We start from the raw sequence: 7,986 nt of genomic DNA, 5'->3' as shown, positions 1-7,986 counted from the left end.
AAATTTGTTTTTTCAGTTTTGTCAGCTTTAGAAATGCAGAGCAAGTTCTTCCCTCTTTATTCTCCAATTTCAACAGTCAGCACTTTGCTTCATCTTCTCAACCTGCCCTTTGAAATCTTCTGTTCAGATCTTTTGCTTAGGTATGTTTCCCTTTTGTTTGGGCTTCTCAACTCTCTAGTGCAATTTTCAGAGTCTCTTCTGACATCTATTTAGGTGTTTTTCTTTCTCCTCTGTTTTTGTCTTTTTCTTTTTTCATGGATAATATCTTTGATATCATCCCATAACTCATGGTCTTTGGTCATTGATGTTCAATGCTTCAAATATCTTTTTTTTAATTTCTTCCTTTTTTACACATCTTTTTCAGTAAGTGGGGCATTGGGAGTAGGTGTGTCAGAGTGAGTGAGACTGGCTCAGGACAGGGCAGGCTTCAGAGCTGTTGTACATATGGTCACTATGAGTTGCAGGTGACTTGACGTATATAACAACAACAACAACATGCCTTTATTATAAGATTCTACATGCTTCATTACAAGATTACCAAGCATACATGTAAAATTCATCAATCACTACGTGCAAAAATACTTGGCAAGAAATTCATCATTCAGTCACTATAAGCAAAAATACTTGACAGGAAAAAGAGAATAGAACAGGAAAAGAGAATAAAACAGGTTCATTTAATTATGATGATTAAATCATTGACCAAGTGCTCATCTAGATGTTAACATAATTATGGTAAAAACAAAAGGGAAAATATGGAAAGCCAATACTAAATATTTGTAATAAACTGAATGCTATTTAAAAAAAAGAATAAAAAATCATTGGCCAAATGAAATTTTTTATAATAAAGTCAGAAAAATTTGTAAAATATGCTTTAGAATAATTATTCACATTTAAGGCATGACATCAATACATACACCAACGTGGCCCTAGATATGACTTGAGTCCAAAATAATTCATGTTGTTGTTGTGTACCAGAGTGTCAGAACTGACCCATAGCTGACCATCCAGTGAGTTTTCAGAGGCAGTTAATAATTCATATATTAGAGAGACTAAGGTGTGCCTGATACAGGCCATGGCCTTTGCAATCACTTGTTATGCATCAGAGAGTTGGACAATGTCTAGGAAGGATAGAAGGAGAATTGATACCTTTGAGCTGTGGTGCTGGAGAAGAGTAATATACCCTGGACTGCCAAGAAAACAGACAGATTCATCCTGGAGAGGGTTAAACCAGGCTACTCCTTAGAGGCAAGGATTCTGGGGCTTCGTCTGACATAATTTGGACATGTTGTAAGGAGAGACAGGTCCTTGGAGAGGAACATCATGCTTGGAAGGGTGGAGGGACAGTGCAGGAGGGGAAGACCCTCTATGAGGTGGATTGATTCAGTGACTGGGGTAATCGGGATGGGTGTGTTGGAGACAGTGCGATTGGCGCGGGATAGAGCAGGGTTTAGGGCTGTTGTACATAGGGTCACTATGAGTCGAAAACAACTGGACGGCACATAACAACAACAACAACAAGAGAATTTAAATAACAGAGACTGAACGAGACCAACAATTGTCAGCAAATAACCTTATATAAGAATAAAATTGAAAAAGTGTATATCCTTATATCATTGCATCACTTGTTTTCATAAGTTTTTATTTGGTTGGGTTTTTCTTTTTTTAAATTTTTGCTCTGCCTATACATCACAGTTTAAGCTACAGATCTGGTAGAGAATGTTACACGTGTTCTGATTGGCTGTCACCACCCTGAAAGACAGCATACTATTGGTTCATCTTATTTTAGGTTGTTGAGAGCAGCTATAGCAGCTCCATTTAATTTTGCAAAAGTCCAATCAAATGTGTAGTCATAGTAGAACCTTTTCACCAGCAAAATTTTCTCATCATTTGGCCAGATGGGTTAACCTGGGGTGGATGATACAGTGACAAAGGGATTGCCATCTTTAAAAAGCTCTCTGTACATCACGCTCGGTGCTTCTCCAGACTGAAGAAGTGAATGACAGGTAGACTCGCAGGCTGGTTCAGTTGGCCAGGCTGAAGCAGCACGCTCTGCCAACCATTTTCCACAAGGAGGCTGACCTCTCTTGTGTCAGGCAGCCCTGTAAGAGGTTTGCCAGGTTTGTAGCTTGAGAACCAATGCTCACGCCCACTTGAGGCACCTCCAGTTCAGGTTAGGTGTGGGGCTGCAAGGAAACAAAATGCAAATCTCAAATGATTAGTACCTTCCCCAGACTCTGCTCTCAATAGTGCAGCCAGCCTTGCCCACTCTGTGGGCCGCAAGTGGCAGAGGTGAGGCACTGTGAAGCAGGAGATCTAAGTCCACACAATTCACTCACAGTCTCTGGGACCACACTGCCCATAGTATCAGCAGTAAAACAGAGCAGCCCTTACACACACACACACACACACACACACACAAATAAAATGAAGAATGGAACCTAATTGGTCTGGACTTGAAGGCTCCCTTCAGCAATGCAGTCAGAAATGGGGATGATCATGCCAGCTGGACAACAATACACTACAAGGGCTACCTCACTCACTGGACCCTAAAACATCCCACAATTTGAAGTTGGCAGGAGCCCAAGTTCCCTTCAATCAAATCTAACCTGCCTACTTGATCTCCTTGCTGACCTAACTGTTCCTGCAATGCCAAGTGACCTCAGGGAACTCTGAGTCACTACAGGAACATCACGTCCACCAACAAGCATGTTGCAAAGCCAGTTCAACACTTTTCTCTCTGTTAACTGTGAAGATGTAAATTCAGTACCATTGTCGACACCAAGCACAAGATGCTGAAAGGATTGACAGGCATCAGGGAAGGGGACATGAGGCAGGCTGCTGGTAAAGTTTGTCACAGATGGACTGTAGCAAGGAAATAATTTTAGCATTTCAAAGAAAGAGAAAAGGCCAACTTATTGAAATCTTTAGACACCTGACTTGTCAGACACGGACACACTAAGAATCTGTGGGGTACTAGGAAGCTCTTGGGAGAGAGGGATCAGTCCAAATCAAAGAGCTAAAAGGCTCCTCATCACATCATTATCTATGTTGTGGACAACAAAACCAAAACCCCAAACCATCTAAGCATCCAACAGGGGAAATGGTCATGTAGATTGTCATAAAATTCACAACCAATAAATTCTACAATCTTGCGGGGAGGGGGGGGGAACTCCACAAGTTTTCTTTTTTAAGAGCTGTTGATGATTTAGGGAAAATGCCAACAATATGGGTAAAAATAGCTGGATGTAGAACGATCCCAACTGTGTCATCCCAGGCTTGTCTGCACACTAATGTGTGCTCTGTGCAAGGGCAAGAGGTGAGACTGACACAGAGTGTCAGCAGCAGTGGTCTCTCTGGAGTAGCGAGCCTATAGCTGACACCAGAAGCTTAGTGCGAGCTTTGAAAGGGCAGGGAAGTCCCCCAGAAATCCCTGCGTATTGGTGCTGTGGGCTGTCTCTGCAGTCTGGTCATCAATGCCACAGAACATCTCAAGAGCCATCCTGCCAAAGATGGCTGTCCAGGACTCAAAACTGCAGGCTCACGGCAGGAGGTGAATGGCCTTGTGTTTGTTGTCACTAGGTATGCCCCTATCCCCAAGTCCTCTCCTGGAGAGGAGCATGATATCCTCTCAACCAGTTGCTTCTTCATCCCCCAGCCCCTGACCTCTCCCTGCCCACTCCTGGCCACCGGCACCCTGGATCTCCCAGACCAAGTGCCAGGCACTGACTCTCCCACACACGTGTCTATGTGCAGGCGCCACGATAGTAGCTGACACGTAAGGCAGTCGCATGCCAGAGCCATGGTTCCCCAGAGGGTGGAAAGAGGAGTTGGCATAAGCGATCACAGGGCAGGAGAAGAGCAAGCAAGGGCCTTCAGGAAGGCAAAGCATTATGCTGCGTGAACTCAGTCCCATGAGGACAAATATTGTATAAAACCATTATTGTAGAATGAGTATAAAGATCCGGGATGGGGGGAGAGTGAAAGCAGAGGGATGAGGATGTGCAGGGGGAGGAGGGATTAATCATGGAGTTTGAACAATTTGATGGTTAGGGGGGTGAGGGAAATTGGAAGAATCTGGTCTGAAAAAGAATGTATTCAAATTTTGTAAATAAACAAATATAAATACAAAATAAAAGGAAGGCAAGGGAGAGGGCTTGCTGATGGGAAAAGAGAATGACCTAGAGTTCTGGATGCCATGTGCACCCTCTGGGCCTGATCCTGGGTGGCAGGAGTGTATCAGTGAAACCAGAAGGTAGAACAGAGGGGCAGACATGTGAAGGCCTCACCCAATGGCCAGGGATGGCTCATTCCAGGCAAGGGGGCATTGAGGCACATGGACCTCTCCTCTGCTCTGCCATGATGGGAAATCTCAGGGGAAAAGGCTTTCTCTCAGGGATTTCTACCTTAACAATGTCTGGGAGCTGACTGTGAACATAGTCTCATCAACGGCTGCCTTCTAAGGACAACCTGGGACAGCGGAGAACAAGTCCACTAGGTCATCAAGAGCTACCTCCTCATCCCGAGCCCTCTTCACTGGAGCAGGGAAAGGAGAATAAAAAGGTTGCAGGTTCTGACCTTGTGCATGTCAGTAGTGTGCAGGAAACAAGTGGAAAATGAAAGTGAGAGCCAGATCTGTATGCTCGGTGTGATGCTCAGGCCCAGTGTCCCCAGACACAGGTGTGTGTACTGGGGGGGGGCGGGGGGGAGGTTTCAGGCCCAGTGTCCTCAGGCACAAGAGTAGATGTGTGTACTAGGGGGTTTGGTAGGTCTCAGGCCCAATGTCCCTGGGCATAGTTGTGTGTACTGAGGAGTTTGGGAGGTTTCAAGCCCAGTATCCCTGGGTACAGGTGTGTATACTGGGGAGTGTGCTACGTTTCAGGCCCAGTGTCCTCAGGCACAGGGATAGGTGTATGTACTGGGGTTGTGGTATGTTTCAGGCCCACTGTCCTTGGGCACAGAAGTGTGTACTGGGAACTGGAGAGGTTTCAGGGCCTGGTGTCCTTTAGCACAGATGTATGTGGTTCAGTGCAGGTAGAGCTGCATACAGTGTGTGGGGGAGGTTTCTCACTTGTCAGGCTATGATGAACAAGTAACCCTCCTTCTAGGCCAAGCCCACTGTTTATGGGACACCTTGCAGACCCAGTAAGGCATGAAGCTGAGAGTCTGGCTGGCAGAGCATCTGGCACCAGCTTCACCGGGGGAGCGTGCTGTTAGGGCCCCAGGTGCCTCACAGCCCAGCTTAACCCCTGGGGCCACACTAACACCTTCCAGCAGATTAAGGTGGGGCACCGTGTGACACAGACTCTGCTTACAGGATGAGGGGACCCTCAGCCAGGGCTATATGGTCAGGTTGGGAAGTGTGGAGAGAGCAAGGCACTGACAAAAGCCACAGCACCTGGAGTGCCTGAGAGGAGGAGTGATCACATAGGAAGCAGAGGGTCCAGAGAGGGCTGGCCCTGCACCCACAGGGACCAAGGGGCAGGGCTTGGTGGCGCCCCGGCTCTGACTGGTGCTGAGAGAGTCAAGCTGAGGATCTGCAGCAGTAAGAGGGTGTACAGACAGCAAACAAAGCAGCCCAAATATCCCTGCGAGTCTGATGGGTTTTGCTCTTGGTGGTGGTGGGTTGGTTTGTCCTCATTGTCTTAAGAAAGCTGAGGTGTTCCGCATCTGATCTCACCTCAAAATGCCAGTGGGTGGTCTGGAAGAATCCTGGGGATATACCAGGTAGCCTGCTTGGGGTTCACCCGGCTGGCTCTAGTACCTGTGCCTGCACACCTCCTGGATCTTCTTGAACCACTTGTGGGCATTGCCGCTGGGGTCAATCAGGTAGTACACCATGTTGGGTGTGTGAATGAAGAAAACTTTAAAGTTGTCAGGTTCTATAACAGCTCCTGGGACCACAGATTCTCCTCTTTGTGGACTTTGCTCGCAGGGTTCAAGTCATAAAAATGGGGGTCCCCCATGAGCAGTAACTGCCATTGGCAAGCAAACAAGCCCTTCTGCTTGTCGTCGTCGTTGTTGTTGATCACCTTCAAGTTGAGCACGACACATAGTGACCCTATGAACAAAAGGCCTGAAGTCTTTCTATAACTATTGACAGTTATCAAAGTTCAAAGAGTTTCCAGAGGCCTCTTGTTTAGGAAGTGGATGCCACTCCTGCAACAGGACCCATTTTCAGAATTAAGATCTTCTCTGCAAACTGGTACCAAGGGTTCCCAGTGGCCTGCTTCTACAGCAGCAGCCTCTTCGTATCTGGGACAACTGCAAGTTCAGCTCAAAGGAGTTGGTGTCCATCTCAAAAGGGTTGGCGTCTAAAAAACAAAACAAAAAAAAGCGTTGGTGTCCAGGTCGTGGGTGTAGTGCTCGATGCTGCTGCCAGAGTGCTGCAGCTCTGCAGCCGGCAGCAAGTGGGACTAGGAGGCCACCGTTGCCAGCTGCATGCAGCCGAACTGGCTCAGGAGGTTGTCAGAGTTCCCATAACAGTCCTCCTCGTCCTCCGACATGGCCGGCAGGTACACCTTCAGCTTGGGAGGCATCTGCTGGTGCAGGTCCTCTCATGTGATGGACTCAAAGAAGGCATGAGCCTGCAGGGGCCTGTATCCGGCCATCTCTACACAGCCCAGCCACTGAGTGGCATCAAAGACCAAGAGCTTTTCCACCAAGGTCTCACGCATAGGGGAAGAATTTTCTATCTTAATAGTCTTCTGGAAGATGAGATACTCGTTCCCAGTTCTAAAGTGGGGGAGGCCTGCCACCAGCTGGTAGATTATGCAGCCAAGAGCCCACAGGTGTGAACTCTTACAGGTCACGAGCATCTCCAGAGAGGGAGACTGGACTGTCCTCGTGAACGAGTTGGCCTTGGCTTGCCTGCTCTCAGAAGAGAGCACCTTAGCCATCCTGCACTCCTTGATCTGAATATGCATGTCTTAGTAGATAGAATGTTCTCCGGTTAAGGTCCTGATGGATGAAGCCTTTGTGGTGGAGGTACTCCAGTGCAGATACGATCTCTGCTTTGTAGAATCGGGTGCAGGTCTCATTAAAGGACCCCATTTTGCACATGTACTTGAGCAGTTCTCCATTTTTTGCATAGCTCAGCCCAAAATATAGCTTCTTATATTCCTGGAAGGTGAAGAAAAGCTTCACAAAGAAAGGGTGCTCCAGACACGAGATCACATCCCATTTGTGACCCACATAGTGGATCTTGTTCTTCCTGATGGTGCCCTGATGTTTCTGGAGGTTGCCAGTTCTCAGGTCAGGATCCCTATGGAGGAAGAGCCTTCCCCAAGAATCCTTCCAAACTTGAAGTCTTCTGGGAGCTTCTTTTGAGGCTGAGGTGGTGCCTGGGCCTTGTGCTGGAGGGTGCTGGTGTCGGGCTGGGCCTCATCATGTGTGCTGGTGGGCAGGGGGCTGGACCTTGGCCATGGTGACCTCCAAGCTGGGCCCCATCCTGATGCTGCTGGAAATGCCAGCAGTGGGGCTGGACAAGTGCACACCACCATGCTGGTGTGGATGGGCACTGCATCATAAAACTGGCTGGTGGTCCCAGCAATGAGCCTCCACATCCACGTAGACAGGCCTCCCATGCAGCACTGTGTGTGTGGCCCAGCATCTCCTCAGCACCCTCCTACCCGCGGGAGGAGTCCCAGCTCAAATTTATTCTTAAAATGATCTTGAAATTCAGATGAAATAGGTTCTAGATCATATCTTAGTTCTCAGAGACTTATTTTTCTTTTCTTCGGCCTCAATTTGAACTTACATATGAATAATTGATGGTCTGACCCATAGTCTCATCCTAGTTTCGACTGCCAGTTCTGAGCTGCTCCAACGATTCCTTCCACAGATGTAGTCCATCTGATTCCTATGCAGCCCTCACAGCATCAGGTGAAGTTCATGTGTAAAGCGGCCGTTTGTGTCTTTTTAAAAAAAAACAAAACAACACACATATTTGCAAGGAAGAAATCTTTGAAAATATAAAATTCTATCATT

The 7,986-nt window shown here is 47.3% G+C and overlaps 1 pseudogene; it reads right to left on the bottom strand.

The window, feature by feature from the left end:
* Nucleotides 1-5,754: 5,754 nt before the first annotated feature.
* Nucleotides 5,755-7,562, bottom strand: LOC102855606 (annotated as a pseudogene).
* Nucleotides 7,563-7,986: the final 424 nt, after the last annotated feature.

The sequence above is a fragment of the Elephantulus edwardii genome, unplaced genomic scaffold (genome assembly GCF_000299155.1).
Source record: "Elephantulus edwardii isolate Elephantulus edwardi_28Jun2011 unplaced genomic scaffold, EleEdw1.0 scaffold00336, whole genome shotgun sequence".
NCBI classification, from domain to species: domain Eukaryota; kingdom Metazoa; phylum Chordata; class Mammalia; order Macroscelidea; family Macroscelididae; genus Elephantulus; species Elephantulus edwardii.
This window is presented reverse-complemented; position numbering and strand designations above follow the sequence as displayed.